The sequence below is a fragment of the Chiloscyllium plagiosum genome, unplaced genomic scaffold (genome assembly GCF_037043375.1).
Source record: "Chiloscyllium plagiosum isolate Xiang-an unplaced genomic scaffold, Cpla_swu_hap1 HiC_scaffold_45, whole genome shotgun sequence".
NCBI lineage: Eukaryota > Metazoa > Chordata > Chondrichthyes > Orectolobiformes > Hemiscylliidae > Chiloscyllium > Chiloscyllium plagiosum.
Genome location: NW_028270183.1, coordinates 2,197,076 through 2,223,055, shown reverse-complemented (window position 1 = coordinate 2,223,055; position 25,980 = coordinate 2,197,076). Strand labels below are relative to the sequence as shown.

At 45.0% G+C, this 25,980-nt stretch overlaps 1 protein-coding gene and 1 long non-coding RNA gene across 9 annotated transcripts in view; one reads left to right on the top strand and one right to left on the bottom strand.

Moving 5' to 3' along the window:
* The window catches only part of LOC122552319 (sphingosine 1-phosphate receptor 2-like), a 144,521-nt gene that overhangs the window by 111,818 nt on the left and 6,723 nt on the right, over positions 1-25,980 (top strand). Inside the window, exon 1 of one of the 8 annotated variants that reach the window (XM_087983527.1) lies at positions 8,256-8,355. The exons of the other annotated variants lie outside the window; for them this stretch is intronic. The gene's annotated coding sequence lies outside the window, so the exon portion shown is untranslated. Of the gene's footprint in view, positions 1-8,255; positions 8,356-25,980 lie in introns of those variants that run through there. 8 annotated transcript variants of the gene reach the window in all.
* The window catches only part of LOC122552320 (uncharacterized), a 68,666-nt gene continuing 44,564 nt past the window's right edge, over positions 1,879-25,980 (bottom strand). Inside the window, exons 2-3 of the long non-coding RNA XR_015754515.1 lie at positions 25,737-25,824; positions 1,879-2,060 (exon numbers count right to left, since the gene is read on the bottom strand). This is a non-coding gene — a long non-coding RNA (uncharacterized LOC122552320). The remainder of the gene's footprint in view (positions 2,061-25,736; positions 25,825-25,980) is intronic.

The following is a 25,980-nucleotide window of genomic DNA, read 5'->3' as shown; positions in this document are numbered from 1 at the left end:
GCATGGGGTGTAACTCATGCTGCTGCTCTGGAAATCTCACACTTGGTCAGCATTGTCAATGCCAGATCTGTAAGTATACTGTGATCCCAGAGCAAACCTCTACTATTCCATTCAATTCCTCCTTCTCACATTGCAATCCTCATGGAGATTTCTTCATGTCAGAGCTCTGGGTTTCTTGAAGTTCTGGAAATCTTCCTCTCTGTGTGTTATTTCATTGCTTTGTCAGATTCCTGATTTTGGATGATTTAGTAAATGAATGTCCCACTGTGCAGGTTTCCCAAGTCCTCTCAAGAGTCAGCACTAATGAGGGAGTGGGATACAAAGCTCTGATTCAGTGTTAAAAAAAACCCTTCTGTTCCAGCTTCACTCAGTGCATCTTGCCTCAGTTACCTTCACCTCTGCACGATAACATGACTGAATCAGCCAGGAATGCATTCAATTTTTAGACTCCACACCAGAACAAATGGCTAACTGTGCTGTTGGGACAAATAATCAAAGGGTTTGTCTGAGTGGACCCACCAGGGAGAGGGAGTATTCATGTTCCGGGCATCCCTTGTCAACAAATTATGCACAGTCTTATTAAACATGGATTGGGCATCCACAGTTTTTCTCAAAGAACAGGGAATGATTTGTCTAAAAGGGCTGGGATGGCCAAGCTGTCTCAGTAAAAAGATGTTGAGAGTGAGGTTCTTTTATCAAAGCGGTGCAATAATGTTGGCAGCCTGCCTCCCTTGAGCAACTCTCCCCTCTAAACAGGGTGAAGTGTGACAGTGAGCAGGGGCCCGTGTTGTTGCATTTGGAGAAGCTGTAATTTCAGGAGTTCGCTACAAGAGGGTACTCAATAGCACTGTATTCAGTGGAAAGCTTGAGAGTCAAGCACCACTCTAGGGTGCATGTGGGTTAGGAAGGTGAGCTCCTCCCCTGATCTTCTGCCAACTGGCTGCTGCTTCCAGCCTCTCTGACATGCTAGCTTCACTTTCTCATGAGTGCTTTGTGAAATATAGTCGACAGTTAATAGCATTGGGATTCGGGGTGATGGTGGGCTGGGGGAGATGGAGAGTAATATTTAGTTGTTGTCTCACTAATTGGCTGGACAGAGCAGTAATGGAGTGGGGTGGGGGGGAATGGAGTTTGATCGATAGGCATGTTGCATTTTGAAAATTTCGAATGCATCGAAAATGGAAACGTGAAGTGGATCACAGAAACATGTTGTGAATGAACAACTCAAAAAAGTATTCAGGCCCTCCTACAGAATAGTTGCTGAACACTTTCCCACTGTAACCACATTTTGAAGCTTGAGAATGTCACAGTGAGTAGTGGTGGAGGAAGAAAAAACTCTTCGAGCAATAGAAGAGTGGGTCATGCAAGCTACCTCCGAGTTAAAGACCTTACAATTTCAGTTTATAAGTCTGTCTGAGAAAATAATTCTGCAAACATTCCTTCAGTTTAGACACTGTGTGGGGTGATAAGTATTAGATCCTTTTGCTGTGCTGCCAATGCTTTGGAGTGTGACTACACAAAGGCTTCTCAACATGGTGCAATCCTGAAGCAGAATCATTGTAATCACAGTACATTTGTTGACATCAGTTCCTCCATGCCTCCCGTGGAGGGGAACCTTGTTAAATCTTTCACAATAAAGTGACTGAATCATGAGGAGTTGGGGTGACTTTGCAGTCCTGGATTGTTCTGATTCTTGTTATTGTACCCATTCCTTTTCTCACTGGCCATGCAGAGTGCCGTGTTGCTACCTGGTCCAGCTCCTGGCCTTCCTGTGAACTGTTTTACCAGACTCTCACAAAAGTTACCAGCAGCACAGCTCCTTCTTCTCCAGGACCTGGCTTTCCCTCAGGTACCACAGCCATGGGGAGTCTAGAACATGGCCAGAAATAACATTGATTTGAAGGTGCCGTGTTGGGCTTGGGTGGACAAAGTAAAATCACACAATGCCAGGTTATAGTCCAACGGGTTTATTTGTAATCACTAGCTTTCGGAGCGCCGCTCCTTCATCAGGTAGTTGTGGAGTACAGGAACAGCATTGGCTAAGAAGGTGAATGAGAAATCTGTAGGATAGAAAGAGTTTTTGACGTTGTTGTTATTAAACCACTGGAACCCAGAGCAACATGTTAATGTTTTCTAAAATAGCCAGTGTATTGTGACTCAACCAGATCAATGCATAACAGTGAGCAACATTCCTTTCAATTTCAAATTACTCAAACTAATGTGATGACTGCCTCTGCTCCTCAGTGTTAAAGGGGGATGTTTGACTTCAGCCCTGGTTGAGTGACCGTGAATTGCAACAGTAACTCAGCGTTGCTGATTTTGTTTCACTGGCCTATGTAAAGTATAGAATCAAGAGAATATTCCCCCTTTACCCACCTAGTGCATTGCAAACTAATCACAGATAGGGGAAGGAGGCATTCAGCCCATCAAGTCCACACTGACCCTCCAAAGAGCATTCCACCCAAACCTACTCCGCTACCCTATCCCTATAACCCTGCATTCTCCATGGCTAATATACCCAATCTATATATCCCTGGACACTGTGGGAAATTTACCATTGCCAATCCAATCTGCTTATTTGGACTGTGGGAGGAAATCAGAGCACCCGAAGGAAATCCATACAGACACAAGGAGAATGTGCAAACTCCACACAGACAATCACCCGAGGCTGGAATTGAACCCAGATCCTTGGCATTGTGAGGCAGCAGGGCTAACCACTGAACCACCATGCTATAATTATAAAATCTACATTGTTGGATCTGGAGACTTGCATTCTTACCATCTGCCAATTGTTTGGTCCCATCTGTGAGGAAAGCAGATAACCCCAATGGGATTTCATCGAAGCCAGAAAGAACAGGAAGATCCATTTATATTGACACAGATAATATCTGTTCCACTACTTGATATTTATGGCTCTTTGAGAGTCATAAAAGGATTCATTCAGTGCTGCTCTGCCTAATACAATAGAGGATTTATAAAAACACTAGCAAGGACACTCAGTCAACCCAATAAGCATGTTTGTCATTACCCATTACATCCTTTTGGCTTTATCCCTAAACTGTTCATCTAATCAACATCTAGGATGTTCCTTTTCTCTCCTCTAAGCAATGATGAGCAACTTATGAAAGTTTAAGAACTAATATGAGCTATGATGGGGAAGCGAAGAACCAAGAATCGTGTTAATGCATACACTATCCAGAACAAAGCAGCATACTTGCTTGTTCCGTAGCCACTGGCTACAAACTGTGCATCCTCCACCAGCACACCCCCATGGCTGCAATGTGGCATCTATACACCATCCTATAGTGTGTCCCCGAGACTTCTTGAAAATAACCTCCCAGACCTGCAACTCAAAGGGGGAGGCTAGCAAGCACATGGGAACTTCAGTCCCTCTGAGAGGGCCCCCACTCACCATTCTGAGTTAGGAATAGCTCATCACTACTGAATCTCCTATCTAACAGCACAGTGGGAGGACAGCACAGCTCAGCACAGTCTGTACAATAACAATTCACCATAACCTTCTGAAAACACCAGAGATAAGCAAAACTATAAATCACCTCCTGGGGAAAGGGAGACAGACCAACTTAAATATCTCTGACCCCAACTCTCTGCCTCATGAAACTTATTGCACCCATGTAACATCAGTCTCACTAAACCCAAATGGCAACTTCTGCCATTAATCACAGGGTTTTAAAACTGAGGACTCGCATGAAACAATGTGATTTAAATGTGTCTGTATATTTCAAACAGGGATTGGAAATAGAGTGCAGAGATTTTGAAGGCCAGAGGATCTGTGATTGAATGGTCATGTGGAAAGAGTGGCCTTTGGGATATTTCTTTTAGTCCAAGCCTGTGAGTGCTCCCTTTACCCCTGTTGCTTTCCTGCTGACAGCGTGCTGCTCAGCTTCTGTGCTTTTAAATCACTGAGGTACCATCAGGAAATTGATAGGGGAAACATTGAATCTGAGAACATAGGAAAAGAGTAGGCCGTTTAGCTGTACAAGCCTGCTCTGCCTTTAGCCCTAAGAGCTTTACCTAACTACTTATCGAAAAGTGTAGTATTTTCACATTTGGATTGACAAGCAGCATTTCGATCTCCCAGCGTCCCCTCACAAACTGCAGTCCATATTAATCATACCACTAAGAGAGAGAGAGAGAGAGAGACAGACAGAAAGAGATGTCAGAGAGCCAGATAGTCTGGCGTAATGCTAAGTGCATGTTAAGGGCAAAGTAACAGTAAGACACCAGGAAAGGAGGTAATGATCCAGCTGCTAACATTTAGCTCTGATTCTATCTCTTTCATGCCCTCCCCTCTTCATCTCCATCCACCTGTTTAAATAATGGTGTCTGACAGGGGTGCCTGAGGCTAAGTAGAACAAGGGGACAGGTAATAGTTATCCATTAATTGAGGGAAATTGGGTAAGAATTTTGCTGGGTTGATGAGTACTGCTTTTTTTAATTTCAAAATTATACACTCTCAGATTAGCACAACGCCAGGGACTTGGGTTCGATTCCATCCTTGGGCAAATGTGTGGAGTTTGCACACTCTCCATGTGTCTGCATGGGTTTTCTCCAGGTGCTCCAGTTTCCTCCCACCATCTAAAGATGTGCAGGTTAGGTGGATTGGACATGCCAAATTGCCCATAGTTTCCATAGATACGCAGGCTGGTAGATTAGCCTCGGGAAATGCAGGGTTTCAAAGAATGTATGTATGTTGGGGTGAGTGGGTGGGATGCTGTTCGGAGGGTCGGTGTGGACTCAATGGGCTGAATGACCTGCTTCCACATTGTAGGGATTCTATGATGTTAAAAAATCTTTATATACATACACAGTCAGTAGAACAAAAACAGAAATTGCTGGAAAGGGTCAACAAGTCTGGCAGCATCTGAGGAGAGAAATCAGAGTTAATGTTTCAGTTCCAAAAAATTTCTGATTTCTGTCCACAGATGCTGCCAGACCTGCTAAGCATTTCCAGTAATTTCTGTGTTTGTTTCTGATTTCCAGCATCTGCAGTTCTTTCAGTTTTTATTTACTAGAGCAGTTCAATTCTACACAGTGTATGTATATTGAGAACAGAACAAAAACCCAAGGCATTGCTTACTCATACAAAACTATATTTACAAGTATCTGAGGCACTGGGAGGGTCTAATAACTGAATGGACCCTCATTTAACTTCAGCAGAAAGACTTTGGATGGTGGTCTTTCCCATTGCACCTTGGACTGGCAATCAGCAACGTTTGTGCTGCTAATGTTGGGAGTTGGAATTTAACTGTGATAAGAAACATTAATACACAAATTCTGTCTACCAACATTTAACCTGTGGTGTTTAACACCACCCACCATACTCAATGAAACTCTCAGCCTGCAGTTTATTGTGGCAGACTGGGACCAATGTGTAACTCCACAACCCACCCACTTACACAGCCGAGAAGAAGTCACATAAAGAACAGGAGTGCTGGGGAATGAGGATTCGTGTGTTGTGATTGGTTATACCAAATTACCTGCTACAAAAATCAGACAAAGAAAAGCATAACTGCCCAGTTCAGGCTGCATCGCTGAGTGGGAGTAGCATGTATGTTTGGCTGTACCGCTCACTGAGTTTAGCTGCTTCCAGCAATGTTCAAATATCTTCTTGATGAGAGTACACTGATTATAGCATAGTGTAAAAAAACAAATTCCTGATCAACCTATTCAGAGATGTTATTACACATCTCTGGAACAGGTGGGAATTGAACCCAGGCCTTCTGGCTTAAAGATAGGGTTACTACCACTGCATCACAATGCTAACTGGAACCAGTTATCAATATTACAAATGATAATACAGGGTGTAAGGGGAAAGGGGTTTCTGACTAATGGTATGAGGGAACAAATGAACATTGGGACAGATACAGACAGTGACATGGTGATGGGGAGAGAGGAATGGCTGAGCTTATTGCATACAGTGGGGATACTGTGGTGCTGTGGGATTGTATAGCTTTCATCTCTGTGAGGCTAATCATATTTACACTGTAAGGTCCATTGATTCTTTCAGACCATTTCTGCTGGAGGTGTCAATCTGTGTAAAAAGAATAAAATCCTGCACAATGTATCCTGCTAAACGTGTCTTGTAGTACACAAGTGAACAATTCCAGAGGGCGACACTCATTCTCTAGGATTGCAACTCAACCATTCACAATTGTTATTTTCAGAGGCCTCTTGATGTGAAAACGCATGATTAAAAACAGTTGTGTGCTGCTTAGATTGTAGATGGATGTGGAATGTGTGCAGCTACTGCTCAGCTACAAGGACAAAGCATATGTTTCAATGTGCAAGGAATTGGGAATGTGTACAAGTCGTTTAAGAATGTCCATGTCAGAGTGACCTCTGGTACAAACTCTGTGATATTCATAACCTTGTTTCACACCCTTGTCTGTACTGGGATCTTATTCAATGTGAATCAAATTCGGATTGTCTTACTTTTCCTGTTACTTGACTGTGAAGAATTTGCTGATTAACTAATTGATAAACAAAGAAAGTACTGAAGGACAAGTCCTGGAGCTAATTCTCCACACTTCGTGGTTTTGTATTTTCCTTTTAAGTTGCTTGCAATAGCTTCCCATTTTTCAACTTAAGTGAGCAATATGACTAAAAAAAATAAATCTTATGTTTCTCTTTTTTTCCTGAGACATAAGTGTTGCTAGCAGGGCAAGCATTTGTTGTAGTGTTTCGACTCAGCAACAATAAAGGAAGGGCATATATTTCCAAGTCAGGGTGGTGATTGGCTTGAATGGGAAATTGTAGGTGGTGGCATTTTCATATATCTGCTGCCCTTGTCTTCTTTACAGTAATGGTCAGGGGTTTTGGAAGGTGCTGTCTAATGAACCTTTGTGAATTTCTATATTGCATCTTGTAGGTGGCATCACTACTGCTACTGAGCATTGGTGGTGGAGGAATTGGATATGGTCCTAATCAAGTGGGCTGCTTTGTCTTGCATGGTGTCAAGCTTCTTGAATGTTGTTGGAAATGCACCCATCCAAGAAACTGGGGAATATTCCCTCACACTCTTGACTAGATTTTACAGAGTCAGGAGGTGAGTTAATTGCTACAGGGTTTCTAGCGTCTGAAATCCTCTTGTAGCCAGATCGTGGCTAGTCCAGTTCAATTTTTGATCTCTGGTAAATTCCAGCACAATGATATTCAGTGGTGGTAATACCATTGAGTGGGAAGTAGGTAATTGCTTGTCACTTGTGTTCTGCAAATTTGATACTTGTAACTTACTAATCCTGGATATTGTCCAGGTCTTGTGCATATGGACACATTCTGCTTTAGAATGAGAGGATTCACAAATGAAACTGAACATTGTCCAATCATCAGTGAACATTGCCATTTCTGATGGAAGCAAGTCATTGATGATGTAGCTGATGATTGTTGGGCCTAGGACGCTATCCTGAGGAACTCTGGCCGAGATGTTCTGGAGCTGAGTTGACTGACCTTGAAGAACAACAATCATTTGTGGGCGGCACGGTGGCACAGTGGTTAGCACTGTTGCCTCACAGCGCCAGAGACCCGGGTTCAATTCCCGCCTCAGGCGACTGACTGTGTAGAGTTTGCACATTGTCTGCATGGGTTTCCTCCGGGTGCTCCGGTTTCCTCCCACAGTCCAAAAATGTGCAGGTTAGGTGAATTGGCCATGCTAAATTGCCTGTAGTGTTAGGTGAAAGGGAATAGGTCTGGGTGGGTTGCGCTTCGGTGGGTTGGTGTGGACTTGTTGGGCCAAAGGACCTGTTTCCACACTGTAAGTAATCTAATCTAATCTATCTTCCTTTGTACTGGATGTGAGCCAAACAGTGGAGATTCACACCCCCCACCCAACTGCCGATTTTGTTAGGGCTCCTTGGAACCACATTCAGTCAAATGCGGCCTTGATGTCAAGCGCTGTCATTCTCACCTCCCCTCTCGAATTCAACTTTTTTGATCATGTTTGAACCAAGGCTGTAATGAGGTCAGGAGCTGAGTGGCCCTGGCAACAAACTCAAGCCAACTATCAGTGAGCCAGTTATTGATAATCATGTGCTGCTTGATAGGCCTGTTGATGACCCCTTCCATCACTTTACAGAGTAGTTTGTAATTGGTCAGTTTGGATTTGACCTGCCTTTTGTGTATAGCATCTTATCTGGGTTATTTTCTACATTGTCAGGTCGATGCTAGTGTTGCAACTGTACTGGAACACCTCAGCATTGGATGTGGCAAGTTCTGAGCACACATCTTCACCACAATTGTTATATTGTCAAGCCCAGTAGCCTTCGCAGTATCCACTACAATCTTCATATCTGCTTAAAGAAAACACAAATCCTCTGCATGATGAATCCTTTGCCTGTAAGCAGTCATTCTCCCTCAAGTTCTAGCTTTTGCCATCACCACCTGAAAATTTGCTGGTTCTGTTGTTGACCCTGGATTGTAGCCTTGAACATGGGATCATTACATTAGCTACCTGTAATACCTAATGCAAATGCACTGAGTTCAATGACCATGCTGTCATTCTTGTATAGTAACCACTGGCCAATAAATCCAATCCAGTCTCTGTTATTTCTTGGCATTTCACCAGATTTTGACCAAAAGCTAATTTGAGCTCCATCCCAGCTGTGACATCATGGAATGTAGTATTTAGTCAGTCCAGGAGAAACAGAACTGACCAGATTGAAAGAAAGTGACAGTGCGATGCAGTGGGAAAGGCTCCCAATAAAAGCAGCTGATTGGTAGGAAAGGAACTGAGAGATCTTCGGTACAGTTTAGGCAGACATGCAATGCAAGAGGATTCCTGGAACACTTAAAATATCCAGTATAGGGAAGGTATTGAGTGTATAATGTGAAAGTTGGAAAGGTTCTTGTGTAACATTCGGGAATATTGTGTACATGAACTTTTCTGCAGAAGTGGAGTGAGCTGAGATGAGTACATAGCTGACCACAACATTCCTCTTTGAAGAGGCAATTGTCTGAATGGCACTGAATTGCCAGTCAACTGCAGCCAATGAAATTTCAGTGATGAGTAAAGTTGTTTTCTGAACGTTTTGGGCAGAATATATACCAATGTGAAAACAGACTGCATCATGTTGGTTTAGTGGTTAGCACTGCTATCTCACAGTGCCAGGGACCTGGGTTCGATTCAAGCCTCGGATGACTGACTGTGTGGAGGATTTGAAGGTCCTGGTGTTGGACTGAGGTGGACAAAGTTAAAAATCACACAACACCAGGTTAAGGTCCAACAGATTTATTTGGAAGCACTAACTTTCTTCATCAGGTGATTCACCTGATGAAGAAGAGGTGTGTTGAAAGCTAGTGTTTCTAAATAAACCTGTTGGACTATAACCTGATGTTGCGTTTGTGTGGAGTTTGCACATTCTGCCTGTGACTGCGTGGGTTTCCTCCTACAGTCCAAAGATATGCAGGTTAGATGAATTGGCCACGCTAAAATGCCCATAGTAATCAGGGATATGTAGGTTAGGTACATTAGTCAAGGGAAATGTAAAGTAATATGGTAGGGGAATGGGTCTGGGTGGGTTACACTTCAGAGGGTCAGTGTAGACTTGTTAGGCCAAATAGGCTGGTTCCACACTGTAGGGCTTCTATGATAATATTTCATTTTTAATGAAAAATAGGAAGTTACAATGAGGAAAAGAAAACCTCAGAATCACGTTATTGAAAACTTGTAGCTGACACTTCAAAATGGTTCTGATCCCAACTGACAGTAATACTGGACAGGTCAGACTCCATAGTGAAACCTGACTTGACAGACCATAAGCTTTCTATTTTACAATTTAATTACAGTGGAGGTTCTTCACTGAACATATTCACAACAGGCTGTTGAATGTCTTTTTAACAAAAGAACATTAAAGTTTGTTACGTACAAAAGGGAAAGAAGTTATTTTGTGCAATACTAGAGTTATTTTGAATAGCCTTATTGCAAATATTGAGGATTAAGGTTTACCCTCAACAGCAACCTTACAGGTATTCAACTTTAGAGAAAGATCATCCTGTTCCCACTTTAAGGTTCCTTGCTCAGTGAGCATGGTGGTAATTGGTTCTTTTCAGCAAACATCTACATTCACTTGATGCTATTTCTTTAGTTAATATCTCTTTCTGAGATCCTTAAACAAACTGCTAAGAAAGCTCAATATTTCTTCACATGGGTTCCTTTAACTCCTCTGCCACAGCTTTCTGTTTTTGGAGCTATTCTCTTACTGAGATTGAAGCACTATGGGCTTATTTTGTTTTGCTCTGATTTTTGTGGAGCCTGCTAAACTCCAGAATTGTTGTTACAGGCCTGTTTCTTCTGGAGTGACTTTTTCTCTCTTTGAAAGTCCCTGCATATTCACTGACCTTCTGAACGTTTCTGTCTTTCTAGAGAAATCGCTTCTCTCTCTCTCTCTCTCTCTCGCTTTATATAATAGGGCTGTAAGCCACAAACCATTTTATTTCTTTCTTCTATCCTTGTTTCTAATTTAGAGATGTATTCACTTCACATACCACACACACACACACTCATACACCCACGCATACACACACATACATACTCACACACACACAAACACTCACACACGCAGACACACACTCACACAGACACACACACACATACTTACTCACTCACTCACACACTAATCTCCAAACTGCACTGGAGAAGCTACAAAAGCATTGATACAGTTAATTCCAGGATTGAGAGGTTATAACTGTGAGTAAAGATTGAATATACTGGACACACTTCTCTAGAAAAGAGAAGCCTGAAGGCTGACCTAATAGAGATGCTCTAATTTATTAGTGTATTTTATTGAAAGATAAATGTGGAGAAAATGTTTCCAGAAAATTTGGGTCCGTAAACATAAGGTAGTAACTGATAAATCCAATAGGGAATTCCTTGTCCTTGGCTTGTGAGAGTATGGAACTTGCTACCACAGTGAGTAGTTGGGGTAGTAAAGCTAGAGAAATATATGGGGGTGAGACAAAAGAAAGATGTGTTGATGGGATTAGATGATGTAGAGTGAAAGGAAGTATGGGTGGAGCATAAACATCAGCATAGAGCTGTTGGGCCAGACAGTCTGTCTCTGTGCTGGACCGTATGTAATAAATAATTGGAAATATATGAAGATGTTTCTTTCTCTGAAGGAGAAAAGCTAAGTTAACAATCTGGATAGAAAAAGAATCTCAGTGAAAGGAGGAACACAGCTGAGTTCAGAAGCACAAAGCTATTAATTACTGTTAAAAGAGGCTGCTGGTGAACATAACAGTAAGATGGTTTAATAAAGCTCTCATCTATTTGATTAGGATTGGGATTATTTGTGAAAATCTTGATTTATTGTAGCACAGCTTGTCTTTATAGAAACTAAGCTATTCTGCCTTCAAACATGTTTATCTGAATTAGAACTGAAAGAACCGAGCATGTTGTAAATCAGAAACCAAAACAGAAATTGCTGGAAAAGCTCAGCAAGTCTGGCAGTATCTGTGAAGAGAAATCAGAGTTAACCTTTCAGGTCCAGTGACCCTTTCTCAACTCTGAGGAGTTCTGAGGAAGGGTCATTGGACCTGAAACATTAACTCTGATTTCTCTTCACAGATGCTGCTAGCTTTGCTGAGCTCTTCTAAAAATTTGTGGTTTTATTTCCTGAATTGGACCAGAATTCAGATTCAATTTTGAAATACTGGAGGAATTTCACTCTATATCTAACCCCGTGCTCTACCTGTCCAGGGCGTCTTTCATGGAGATGGTGTAGGGAGCATTATTTTGTACCTAACCCCAAGCTGAACCTGTCCAGAGACTGTTTCTTAGGGATGGTGTAAAGAGAGCATTACTCTGTATCTAACCCCATGCTGAACCTGTCCTGGGTATCTTTGATGTGTCTGTGTGGGTTTCCTCCTATAGTCCAAAGATGTGCATGTTAGGTGAATTGGCCATGGCTCAAATGCCATAGTGTCCAGGATTGGGCAGTCTAGGTGGAACAGCCATTGGAAAGCAGGGATAGGGTATCTGGGTGGGTCTCAGTGGGATGCTCTTCAGAGGGTTGGTGTGGATACGATGGGCCAAATGGCCTGCTTCCTAAATGTAGGGATTCTATGATAATGTGGAGGGAACTTTACTCTTCATCTAATCACATCCTGATGAATGAGTCACAGTTCCCCAGGCAAACATAGAATTTGGTGAAATGATTTAACAACTTGCAGGAGGTGAAAATATGGGGGAACAGTATACAGGGTGCTTGATGATGTATTTAATCCTCTGCTGTACCTCTCTCTGAAACTTCATTTCTCTCACCTGAAGTGGAGTTTTGAATTGAATACATTTTTCTGCTGCTTTGAGTTGAGTCTATTCTAAGAAAGAGATACACTCCTTTTCAGTGATGTATATGTGTGCTTTGTTCAGCCAAGTTATGTGACTTTAATGAAAAGGTTATGGTTGGTGTTGGCTGTCAGGGAATATGAAGTACTCCTTATGAACCTCCCATAAATTTGTTGCTGGACTTTACATCAGAGGGAATGAGCTGATGGCCCCAAGGCCAAGGGTAATGAGGAAGAACCGTGAGGGATTGCAGCAGAAACACAGACCTTTACACGGTCTAATTAGTCGCAGTTTAATTCAGTCAAATCATAAGAGTGTACAGGAGTGCCAGAAATCTTTTCATTCCACATATTTGCTTCCAATGTCTTAGAAACATCATATTCCATGATACTTATAGAGTCATAGAGTTGTACACATGATCAGACCCTTCAGTCCAACTCGTCCACGCAGACCAGATATCCTTTTTTCATCTAGTCCAATTTGCAAGTATCACTCTAAACCCTTCCTATTTTTGTACTTGTCCAGATGCCTTTTAAATGTTGTAATTGTACTCACTTCCGTCACCTCCTCCGGCAGCTCATTCCATACATGCACCATCTTCTGCATTAAAAAGTTGCCCCTCAGATCCCTTTTAAATATTTTCCCTCTCACCTTAAATCTATGCCCTCTAGTTTTGGATTACCCTACTTTGGGAAAAAGACCTTGGCTATTCATCCTATCCATGCTCTCATGATTTTATAACCTCTATAAGGCCATCCCTCAGCCTCCAATGCTCCAGGGCAAATAGCCCCAGCCTATTCAGCATCTCCGACAGCTCAAACCCACCAATCCTGGCAACATCCTTGTAAAAGTTTAACGACATATTTCCTACAGCAGGGAGACCAGAATTGAATGCAGTATTCTGAAAGTTACCTCACCAATGAGCGGCACGGTGGCACAGTGGTTTGCACTGCTGCCTCACAGTGCCAGAGACCCAGGTTCAATTCCCACCTCAGGTGACTGACTGTGTGGAGTTTGCACAATATCCCCGTGTCTGCGTGGGTTTCCTCCGGGCGCTCCAGTTTCCTCCCACAGTCCTAAAATGTGCAGGTTAGATGAATTGGCCATGCTAAATTGCCCGTAGTGTTAGGTGCAGGGGTAAATGTAGGGGAATGGGTCTGGGTGGGTGCGCTTTGATGGGTTGGTGTGGACTTGTTGGGCTGAAGGACCTGTTTCCACACAGTAAGTAATCTAATCTAATCAATGTCCTGTACAGCCACAACATGACCTCCCACCTCCTATACTCAGTGCACTGATCAATGAAGGCAAGCAAGCCAAATGCCTTCTTGACCACCCTGTCTACCTGTGATTCCATTTTCAGGAAACTATGAATCTGCACCTCTAGGTCTCTTTGTTCGACAATGCTCCCCAGGACCATTAGAGTCATAGAGATGTACAGCATGGAAACAGACCTTTCAGTCCAACCAATCCATGCCGACCAGGTATCCCAACCCAATCTAGTCCCACCTACCAGCACCCGGCCCATATTCCTCCAAAACCTTCCTATTCATATACCCATCCAAATGCCTCTTAAATGTTGCAATTGTACCAGCCTCCACCACTTCCTCTGGCAGCTCATTCCATACATGTACCACCCTCTGCGTGAAAATGTTGCCCCTTAAGTCTTTTTTATATCTTTCAACTCTCACCCTAAACCTATGCCCTCTAGTTATGGACTCCACAACCCCAGGGAAAAGACTTTGCCTATTTACCCTATCCATGCCCATCATAATTTTGTAAACCTGTATAAAGTCACCCCTCAGCCTCCGACACTCCAGGAAAACAGCCACAGCCTGTTCAGCCTTTCCCTATAGCTCAAATCCTCCAACCCTGGCAACATCCTTGTAAATCTTTTCTGAACCCTTTCAAATTTCACAACATCTTTCCGATTGGAAGAAGACCAGAATTGCATGCAATATTCCAACAGTGGCCTAACCAATGTCCTGTACAGCCGCAACATGACCTCCCAACTTCTGTGCTCAAAACTCTGACCAATAAAGGAAAGCATACTAAACGCCTTCTTCACTATCCTATCCTACCTACCTGCGACTCCACTTTCAAGGAGCTATGAACCTGCACTCCAAGGTCTCTTTGTTCAGCAACACTCTCTAGGACTTTACCATTAAGTATATAAGTCCTGCTAAGATTTGCATCCCAAAATGCAGCACCTCACATTTATCTGAATTAAATCCATCTACCACTTCTCAGCCCATTGGCCCATCTGGTCCAGATCCTGTTGTAATCTGAGGTAACCCTCTTCGCTGTCCACTACACCTCCAATTTTGGTGTCATCTGTAAACTTACTAACTGTACATCTTACCCTCACATCCAAATCATTTATGTAAATGACAAAAAGTAGAGGGCCTTGTGGCACTCTACTGGGTCACAGGCATCCAGTCTGAAAAACGTCCCTTCACCACCATCCTCTGTCTTCTACCTTTGAGCCAGTTCTGTATCCAAATGGCTAGTTCTCTCTGTATTCCGTGAGATCTAACCTTGCTTATCTAGTGGGCGGCACGGTGGCACAGTGGTTAGCACTGCTGCCTCACAGCGCCAGAGATCCGGGTTCAATTCCCGCCTCGGGCGACTGACTGTGTGGAGTTTGCACGTTCTCCCCGTGTCTGCGTGGGTTTCCTCCGGGTGCTCCGGTTTCCTCCCACAGTCCAAAGATGTGCAGGTCAGGTGAATTGGCCATGCTAAATTGCCCGTAGTGTTAGGTAAGGGGTAAATGTATGGGTGGGTTGCGCTTCGGCGGGGCGGTGTGGACTTGTTGGGCTGAAGGGCCTGTTTCCACACTGTAAGTAATCTAATCTAATCTAATCTAAGTAATCTAATCTAATCTTATCAGTCTCCCATGGGGAACCTTGTCGAACGCCTTACTGAAGTCCATACAGATCACATCTATTGCTCTGCCCTCATCAATCCTCTTTGTTACTTCCACAAAAAACTCAATCAAGTTTGTGAGACATGATTTCCCATGCACAAAGCCATATTGACTATCCCTAATCAGTCCTTGCCTTTCCAAATACATGTACATCCTCTCCCTCAGGATTCCCTCCACCAACTTGCCCACCACCGACGTCAGGCTCACTGGTCTATAGTCCTCTGATTTGTCCTTACCGCCCTTCTTAAACAGGAGCACCACTTTAGCCAACCTCCAGTGTTCTGGCACCTCACCGATGACTATCGATGATACAAATATCTCAGTAAGAGGCCCAGCAATCACTTCTCTAGCTTCCCACAGAGTTCTCGGGTACACCTGATTAGGTCCTAGGGATTTATCCACCTTTACCCTTTTCAAGACATTCAGCACTTCCACCTCTGTAAAATGGACATTTTGCAAGATGTCGCCATCTATTTCCCTACAGTCTATATCTTCCATATCCTTTTCCACAGTAAATACTGATGCAAAATACTCACTTAGTATCTCTCCCATTTTCTGCGGCTCCACACAAAGGCTGCCTTGCTGATCTTTGAGGGGCCCTATTCTCTCCCTAGTTACCCTTTTGTCCTTAATGTATTTGTAAAAACTCTTTGGATTCTCCTTAATTCTATTTGCCAAAGCTACCTCATGTCCCCTTTTTGCCCTCCTGATTTCTCTCTTAAGTATACTCCTACTTCCTTTATACTCTTCTAAGGATTCACTCGATCTATCCTGTCTATACCTTACATATGCTTCCTTCTTTTTCTTAACCAAACACCCGCCCCCAGACCTAACCCCGCCCCCACACTCAGCTCCAGCCCCACACCAGGTCCTAGCTCCCAGCCCTGCCGTGTTTTCACCATCCCTCCAGACCTACCCCTCTCTGAGGATGAAAGATCAGTCCTCAGCAGAGGCCTCACCTTCATTCCCCTACGCTCCCGGATTGATGAATTCAACACGCGGCGTGACATCGAACAATTCTTCCGCCGCCTTCGCCTCCGCGCCTACTTCTTTAACCAAGACTCCCGCCCACCCTCTGACGACCCCTTCTCCCACCTCCAACACACCCCATCCACCTGGACACCCCGTGCTGGCCTCCTACCTGCCCTCGACCTCTGCATAGCCAACTGCCGCCGCGATATTAACCGCCACCTGAACTCCCACACCCCTCCCACCCACTCCAACCTCTCACCCTCGGAACGCGCAGCCCTCCACTCACTCCGTTGCAACCCCAACCTCACTATCAAACCAGAAGACAAGGGAGGCGCGGTAGTAGTTTGGCGCACCGACCTTTACACCGCTGAGGCCAAACGCCAGCTCGCAGATACCTCCTCCTACTGCCCCCTTGACCATGACCCCACCCCCCACCACCAAACCATCATCTCCCAGACCATCCATAACCTCATCACCTCAGGGGACCGCCCATCCACCGCCTCCAACCTCATAGTCCCACAACCCCGCACCGCCCGTTTCTACCTCCTGCCCAAAATCCACAAACCTGACTGCCCCGGCCGACCCATTGTCTCCGCCTGCTCCTGCCCCACCGAACTCATCTCCGCATACCTTGACACCGTCCTGTCCCACTTAGTCCAAGAACTCCCCACCTACATTCGGGACACCACCCATGCCCTCCACCTGCTCCATGATTGTCGCTTCCCCGGTCCCCAACGCCTTATTTTCACCATGGACATCCAGTCCCTGTACACCTCCATCCCCCATCACGAAGGACTCAAAGCCCTCCGCTTCTTTCTTTCCCGCCGTACCGACCAGTACCCTTCCACAGACACCCTCCTTCGACTGACTGAACTGGTCCTCACCCTGAACAACTTCTCTTTCCAATCCTCCCACTTCCTCCAAACGAAAGGAGTAGCCATGGGCACCCGCATGGGCCCCAGCTATGCCTGCCTCTTCGTAGGATATGTGGAACAATCCATCTTCCGCAACTACACTGGCCTCACCCCCCACCTTTTCCTCCGCTACATCGATGACTGTATCGGCGCCGCCTCGTGCTCCCACGAGGAGGTTGAACAGTTCATCCACTTCACCAACACCTTCCACCCCGACCTCAAATTCACCTGGACAGTCTCAGATTCCTCCCTCCCCTTCCTCGACCTTTCTATTTCTATCTCAGGCGACCGAATCAACACGGACATCTACTACAAACCAACCGACTCCCACAGCTACCTGGACTACACCTCCTCCCATCCTGCCCCCTGTAAAAACGCCATCCCATTCTCCCAATTCCTTCGACTCCGCCGCATCTGCTCCCAGGAGGACCAGTTCCAAAAACGCACATCCCAGATGGCCTCCTTCTTCAAGGACCGCAATTTCCCCCCCGACGTGGTTGACGATGCCCTCCACTGCATCTCTTCCACTTCCCGATCCTCCGCCCTTGAACCCCGCCCCTCCAACCGCCACCAGGACAGAACCCCACTGGTCCTCACCTACCACCCCACTAACCTCCATGTACAGCGCATCATCCGCCGCCATTTCCGCCACCTCCAAACGGACCCCACCACCAAGGATATATTTCCCTCCCCTCCCCTATCAGCATTCTGTAAAGACCACTCCCTCCGTGACTCCCTTGTCAGATCCACACCCCCCACCAACCCAACCTCCACTCCCGGCACCTTCCCCTGCAACCGCAGGAGGTGCAAAACCTGCGCCCACACCTCCCCCCTCACCTCCCTCCAAGGCCCCAAAGGAAACTTCCACATCCGCCACAGATTCACCTGTACCTCCACACATATCATCTATTGCATCCTTTGCACCCGATGTGGCCTCCTCTATATTGGGGAGACGGGCCGCCTACTTGCGGAGCGTTTCAGGGAACACCTCTGGGACACCCGGACCAATCAACCCAACCACCCTGTAGCTCAACATTTCAATTCCCCCTCCCACTCCACCAAGGATATGCAGGTCTTTGGACTCCTCCATCGTCAGACCACAGCGAAACGACGGTTGGAGGAAGAACGCCTCATCTTCCGGCTAGGAACCCTCCAACCACAAGGGATGAACTCGGATTTCACCAGTTTCCTCATTTCCCCTCCCCCCAGCCTGTCTCAGTCAAAACCATCAAATTCAGCACCGCCTTCCTAACCTGCAATCTTCTTCCCGACCTCTCCGCCCCCACCCCAGTCTGACCTATCACCCTCACCTTGACCTCTTTCCACCTATCACATTTCCGACGCCCCTCCCCCAAGTCCCTCCTCCCTATCTTTTATCTTAGCCTGCTGGACCAACTTTCCTCATTCCTGAAGAAGGGCTAATGCCCGAAACGTCGATTCTCCTGTTCCCTAGATGCTGCCTGACCTGCTGCGGTTTTCCAGCAACACATTTCCATCTCTGATCTCCAGCATCTGCAGACCTCACTTTCTCCTCACTAAATTTCTTTAGTCATCCAGCAATCCCTATACCTACCAGCCTTTCCTTTCACCCTGACAGGAATATACTTTCTCTGGATTCTCACAACTGTACAAGTCCTGCCCTGATTTACCTTACCAAAATGTAACACCTCACATATATCTAAATTAAACTCCATCTGCCACTCCTTGGCCCTCTAGCCCATCTGATCAAGATTCCGTTGTACGCTTGAGAACATTTCTTGACAGTACATTACGCCTTCAATTTTGGTGTCATCTGCAAACTTACCATACTTCTATGTTCATAACCAAATAATGTATATAAATAATGAAAAGCAGTGGATCTCGCACTGATCACTGTGGTACACTGCTGGTCAAAGGCCTCCAGTCTGAAAATCAACTCTCTACCATCAGTCTCTCTCTATCTTTAAGCCAAATTTGTACCGTTTGCTAGTTCTCTCTGGATTGCATATGATCTAATCTGAAAAATGTGTTGCTGGAAAAGCGCAACAGGTCAGGCAGCATCCAAGGAGCAGGAGAATCGAAGTTTAGGGCATAAGCCCTTCTTCAGGAATGAGGAAGGTGTGCAAAGCAGGCTAAGATAAAAGGTAGGGAGGAGGGACTTGGGGAAGGGGCATTGGGAATGCGATAGGTGGAAGGAGGTCAAGGTGAGGGTGATAGGCCGGAGAAGGGGTGGGGGCGGAGAGGTCGGGAAGAAGATTGCAGGTCAAGAAGGCAGTGCTGAGTCTGAGGGTTGGGACTGAGATAAGGTGGGGGGGAAGGGAAATGAGGAAGCTAGAGAAATCTGCATTCATCCCTTGTGGTTGGAGGGTTCCTAGGCGGAAGATGAGGCGCTCTTCCTCCAGGCGTCGTGTTGCCATGGTCTGGCGATGGAGGAGGCCAAGGACCTGCATGTTCTTGGTGGAGTGGGAGGGGGAGTTAAAGTGTTCCGCTACGGGGCGGTTGGGTTGGTTGGTGCCGGTGTCCCAGAGGTGTTCTTTGAAACATTCTGCAAGTAGGCAGCCTGTCTCCCCAATGTAGAGGAGGCCACTTCGGGTGCAGCGGATGCAGTAAATGATGTGTGTGGAGGTGCAGGTGAATTTGTGACGGATATGGAAGGAACCCTTGGGGCCTTGGAGGGAAGTGAGGGGGGAGGTGTGAGCGCATGTTTTGCATTTCTTGCGGTTGCAGGGGAAGGTGCCGGGAGTGGAGGTTGGGTTGGTGGGGGGTGTGGACCTGACGAGGGAGTCGCGGAGGGAGTGGTGATAGGGGTGGGGAGGGAAATATATCCTTGGTGGTGTGGTCTGTTTGGAGGTGGCGGAAATGACGAAGGATGATACGATGTATCTTGAGGTTGGTGGGGTGGTAGGTGAGGACCAGTGGGGTTCCGTCCTGGTGGCGATTGGAGGGGCGGGGTTCAAAGGCAGAGGAGCAGGAAGTGGAGGAGATGTGGTGGAGAGCATCGTCGATCACGTCTGAGGGGAAATTGCGGTCTTTGAAGAAGGAGGCCATCTGGGTTGTTCGGCATTGGAATTGGTCCTCCTGGGAGCAGATGTGGCAGAGGCGAAGGAATTGGGAATATGGGATGGCATTTTTACAGGGGGCAGGGTGGGAGGAGGTGTAGTTTAGGTAGCTGTGGGAGTCGGTCAGTTTATAGTAAATGTCCGTGTTGAGTCGGTCACCTGAGATAGAAATGGAGAGGTCTAGGAAGGGAAGGAAGGAGTCTGAGATGGTCCAGGTAAATTTGAGGTCGGGTGGAAGATGTTAGTAAAGTGGATGAACCGTTCAACCTCCTCGTGGGAGCACGGGGTAGCGCCGATACAGTCATAGATGTAGCGGAGGAAAAGGTAGGGAGTGGTGCCAGTGTAGCTGTGGAAGATGGACTGTTCCACATATCCGATGAAGAGGCAGGCATAGCTGGGGCCCATGCAGGTGCCCATGGCTACTCCTTTGGTTTGGAGGAAGTGGGAGGATTGGAAAGAGAAGTTGTTCAGAGTGAGGACCAGTTCAGTCAGTCGAAGGAGGGTGTCAGTGGAAGGGTACTGGGTGGTACGGCGGGAAAGGAAGAAGTGGAGGGCTTTGAGGCCTTTGTGATGGGGGATGGAGGTGTATAGGGACTGGATGTCCATGGTGAAGATAAGGCGTTGGGGGCCGGGGAAGTGAAAATCATGGAGGAGGTGGAGGGCGTGGGTGGTGTCCCAAACGTAGGTGGGGAGTTCTTGGACTAAGTGGGACAGGAGCATGTCGAGGTATGCAGAGATGAGTTCAGTGGGGCAGGAGCAGGCTGAAACAATGGGTCAGCCGGGGCAGTCAGGTTTGTGGATTTTGGGCAGATCTAATCTTACTAACCAGTGTACCATGTAGAACCTTGTCAAATGCCTTAATGAAGTCCATATAGACAATATCTATTATCCTGCCTTCAACTATCTTCTTTGTCACTTCTTCAAAAAACTCAATCAAGTTAGTGAGTCCCAATTTCCATGCACAAAGCCATGCTGGCTATCCCTAATCAGTCCTTGCCTTTCCAAAAGCATGTAAAACCAGTTCCTCAGAATCCCCTCCAATAACATATCTACCACTGACTTCTTATCCCTGCTTTCAGAACTTAAATCTATCCAACTTGAGTCACTAATTCAGACCTCACTCAGCATTTGCATTGTTGTTCACTCCATATTGTCACATCCTGCAAGTTGTTACATCATTTCACTCTTTTCTAAGTATTTAGAATCATAGAGGCATAGAGATGTACAGCATGGAAACAGACTCTTTGGTCCAACTCGTCCATATTGACCAGATATCCTAAATAAATCTAGTCTCATTGGCCAGCATTTGACCCATATTCCTCTAAACCCTTCCTATTCATATACCCATCCAGATGCCTTTTAAATGCCTGTTGTAATTGTACCAGCCGCCAGCACTTCCTCTGGCATCTCATTCCGCATATGCACCACCCTCTGCATGAAAAGGTTGCCCTTTAGGTCCCTTTTCAATCTTTCCCCTCTCACCTTAAACATGTGACCTCAAGTCACCTCAAGCTTTGGACTCCCCTAGCCTGGGGAAAAGACTTTGTCTATTTACCCTATCCATGCCCCTCATATAGAGACTTTATAAATCTTTATAAGGTCACCCCTCAGCCTCTGACACTTCAGGGAAAATAGCACCAGCTTATTCAGTTTTCCTAGAAACAGTGTCTATATTATTATATTCATATAGTCAATACACTTTATCATTGTGAATAATTCAATAAGGTCACCCCTGCGTTTTTTCTTCTCCTGCACAAAGATTTTCAGTTTTAACAGCTCCTTCTCATGTATCAAGTGCCGAATCCCAGCAGTCCAACTCTCTTTCCACTTGTAAACACCCTTTGCTTCCTCTTGTTCAGCAGGTGTTGGTCCAAATCAGATGTATTCCACTTAAGTTATGACTTCAAATCTTGAAGTCCAATCTCCTGGGTTCATTTATCAAAAGCTTTGCTAAAATCTAACCAATCAAACTCACCAAGTTTCCCGTCCTTTTGGGGTTCTGCAACATGCGGTTGTGAATGGCAGTGTTCAGTTAAACATGCAGCACACTGAGCAGGGTCCATAAGTGCCCACGCTCAATAATGGAAGAGCACATGCTATTTGTGCATAAGACAAGGCTGAAACATTTGTAACCATCTTTGGCCAGAAGTGTCCAATGGATGATCCATCTCAGTGACTTCCCAGATTCCCAAGCATCACAGCTGTCAGTGTTGTACTGAAGATCTGTGCTCCAGAATTAGCCACTTCACTAGCCAAGCTATTCTTGGGCAGCTACAACACTGCCATGTACCTTATAATGTAGAATATTGTCAAGTTATGTCCTGTCAGCCAGAAAGCAGAAGTCATTAGTTTTTAAAGAAATTGCAAGAGGGTTGTCAGCCCACTTCCTATCTAATAAAGCATTTGACTGTGATAAAATCCAGTCTACTTCACATCAACTCACACCATTTGAAGAAGGATAGATTTTCAATGATATAATCTGCTCAAGAGTACCAGACATTCCAAAGCACCTTACAGCCAATTAAATACTTTTACAGTCCAGTCTTTGCAGTATGTGCAAACATCACTGAGGCAATATTCAAAACTACATGTAGGGCTGAGGGGCTGTCAATTAGTCACTCCTGGTTCTGACTGGGTGATAGGATGAAATTGCTCAGTAGTAGCTGAAGGTCCCAAAAACACGTGTATCAGCCCTGTCAGTACATTGGTGTTCATTTATGATGATAAAGCAGCAGAGTGGGAAATCCCAGCATGGCTTTTAAGCATAAACATTCACCATCAGAGTGGAAATGTTGAAAAACTCCAGTGAGATCATCTGTCTGTCCTCCAACTTAAGATAAATGTTCACTGACATTACTTTGGTTGCTTTGTTTTCTTCCCCTACACCACCATACTCCTCCTCAAATGTCACTAGGAGGAAGAGGGTGAGACCCAGGCCTTGTTCACTGGCATACAATAAAACAAAGAACTGGAAATCTGAAGCTAAAACAAAAATTGCTGGAGAAACTCAGCAGGTCTGGCAGCATCTGTAGAGAGAGAAACAGAGTTAATGTTTAGAGTCCACTGACCCTTCTGACTCGAAATGTTAACTCCGGTTTTATCTCCACTGATGCTGCCAGACCTGTTGAGTTTCTCCAGCAATTTCTGTTCTTGTTCTCTGGCACTCTGCTGCAGGTACTAACCAACTCTCAGATGACCTGTCAGCACATTGTGCAGACTGAGTCTATGGCACAAATGTGTGTTATACAGCACACAGGAGAGGTTTAACCTCACTGCCATCACATTGGTCAAATGGGTAACTTCAAACCAGCTGAAATTATTCATTGCGTGGAGGGGACAGCACCTTAGAAAAATCATATCTTAAAAGTTATTTGCATTGAATGAACAGCACAGAAACCAACCGTGCTGATGTTTAATTTCCACAGGGATCTCCTCCAAATTCATAAATCACACGTACTGATCTTTCTCCCCCATGAGTTTATTTTGCAACTACTTAGATGTGTTTGTGCTCTTCATCCTGACCACTCTGTTGCATAGTGAGTTCCACATTCTCAGCATTCTCTGGGTAAAGAATTGTTGCCTGAATTCCTTTTGGATCTCTGAGTAACCGGTTTATATTTATGACACATGCTCTGGCCTTACCCAGAAGTAGAAGAATTTACGTCATGCCACAGCCTTCTCTTTAATAAGGCAATGTAAAGACTGCTTACAAAGACACACAGGGAATCAAAGATACAATGTTGAGAGAGACTTAAAATTACAGTCACAGACACAGGGAGGGAGAGAGTCACTGATACAGAGGGGGAGAGAATCATGGATACAAGAGCAGAGTCTGGGATACAGGAAGGAAGAGAATCATGGACACTGTTGAGGGGGAAAGAAAGAAAAGGATGAAGGAAGGAGAGAATCACAGACACCGCGGAGGGAAAATGGAATGGATAAGAGATAGAGACATGGGGAGGAGAGAGTCACAGATACAGGGATAGTGAGTCATGGACAATGGGAGGGAGAAAATCAGGGACACAGAATGGAGGGAGACTTGCAAGTTGGGAGAGACAGTTATTGCAATTACATTAAGATTTCAGGAACCCATAGTCACAAGAAATGAAGTTCACAATAGGTATTGAATTTCTTGCTATGAAATTGTGCAGCCACCCTGGTAAATCCCTGTTTTTAGAAACACTTTTTTCTCCTTGCAGCCACAGCTTTTAAACATGCAAAAATAAAAAGGCACAGTTCTTAAATTATTAAATGGCTGGGTTGGTTCGAATATCTGAATAGTCTACCTCAGCTCCTAGTCATATGTGCTTATGATACAAAGGAACATACAAGTATTTTAAGGATAAGAACTTTGTGGATTTATTACAAGTTTTAAAAAGTCATTGGAGAAAATGATATGTTTCAAGTAAAACAGTAATTATTACCTTCTGGTTTCTAACAAAAGGTACTAAAAGGAATAAATGGGCAATTTATGTTACAATCCATTTGGGAAAGTGTGCTGGTACTCAAACCCTATTACTCCCTGGAAACAACAGAAAAGTTAAAGATTTAATCAAATTATTCATAGTCCCTGATTTTCCTATCTGATTCAGTCAGTTTTACGGAAAACACCGACCAGGTTTCTATATTCATTATCGCAAAGTACTAATTATTGCAAAGAAATCAACTCTAAACACAGGCAAACAGAACTTTGAATTATCAACGGATAACTCTGCTGGCTGAAACTCTAACCCCCACACACATATACAGACAGCAAACTGCTATATTATCAGCGGAGAAAAAAATACTGGGGAAAACATGATGCACTAGCACCAGGCCATTGGATTCAATGAAGTTTCCCTTTTGCTTCTTAGAACACCTTCTGATCTCCAATTTCCTCATTTCCAGATCCTTTCAGTTCTTTGCTGAAGACACAGGGAGGTTCACATATTAATTGTTCAATCTTTCAGTCACTGGTTAGAGGGAACAACTTACAGTGAATGGTGGGAGAGAATAGCTAGCTATCTTTCAGTTGATGGTACAATATTTGTGCAGAGTGGCTTCAGGTACAGAGGTGGCAGCTGTATGTGGTCCAGGGAGGAGTCCAGCGATCATTGGGAGGGTTGTTTGGGCTAGGGGGGTACAGCTGATAATTACAGGTTTCCATAGTGGCACAGTGGCTCAGTGGTTAGCACTGCTGCCTTACAGTGCCAGGGACCTAGGTTTGATTCCAGCCTCGGTTGACTGTCTGTGTGGAGTTTGCACATTCTCCCTGTGTCTGCGTGGGTTTCCTCTGGCTGTTCTTATTTCCTCCCACAGCCCAAAGATGTGCAGGTCAAGTGAACTGGTCTTGCTAAATTGCCTAAAGTGTTAGGTGCATTAGACAGAGGGGATTGGGTCTGGGTGGGTTACTCTTCAGAGGATTGGTGTGGAATGGTTGGGCTGAAGGGCCTAGTTCCACACTGTAGGGAATCTAATCTAATCTATCCGATCATGGGGAACCTCTTCCAGTGCACATACATCCTTCCTTAAAGATCAAAACTGCACACTGGATTTGAGATACGGACTCACAAATATTCTGTATAGCTAAAGCATATAGTCCTTACCTTTATAAATAAAACAAAGAACTGCGATTACTGAAGACTGGAAGCAATGGCGGAAATTGCTGGAGGAGCTCAGCAGCTCTGGCAGGATCTGTGGAGAGAAATGAAGAAGGGTCACTGAAGCAAAGGCATGGTAGCTAAATTCACAGATGACACAAAGATAAAAGACATAAGGAAACTGGACACTACTATACATAGTTGAGCATGTGAACAAAAACTGGGTACGTGGAATATAATGTGGGAAGAT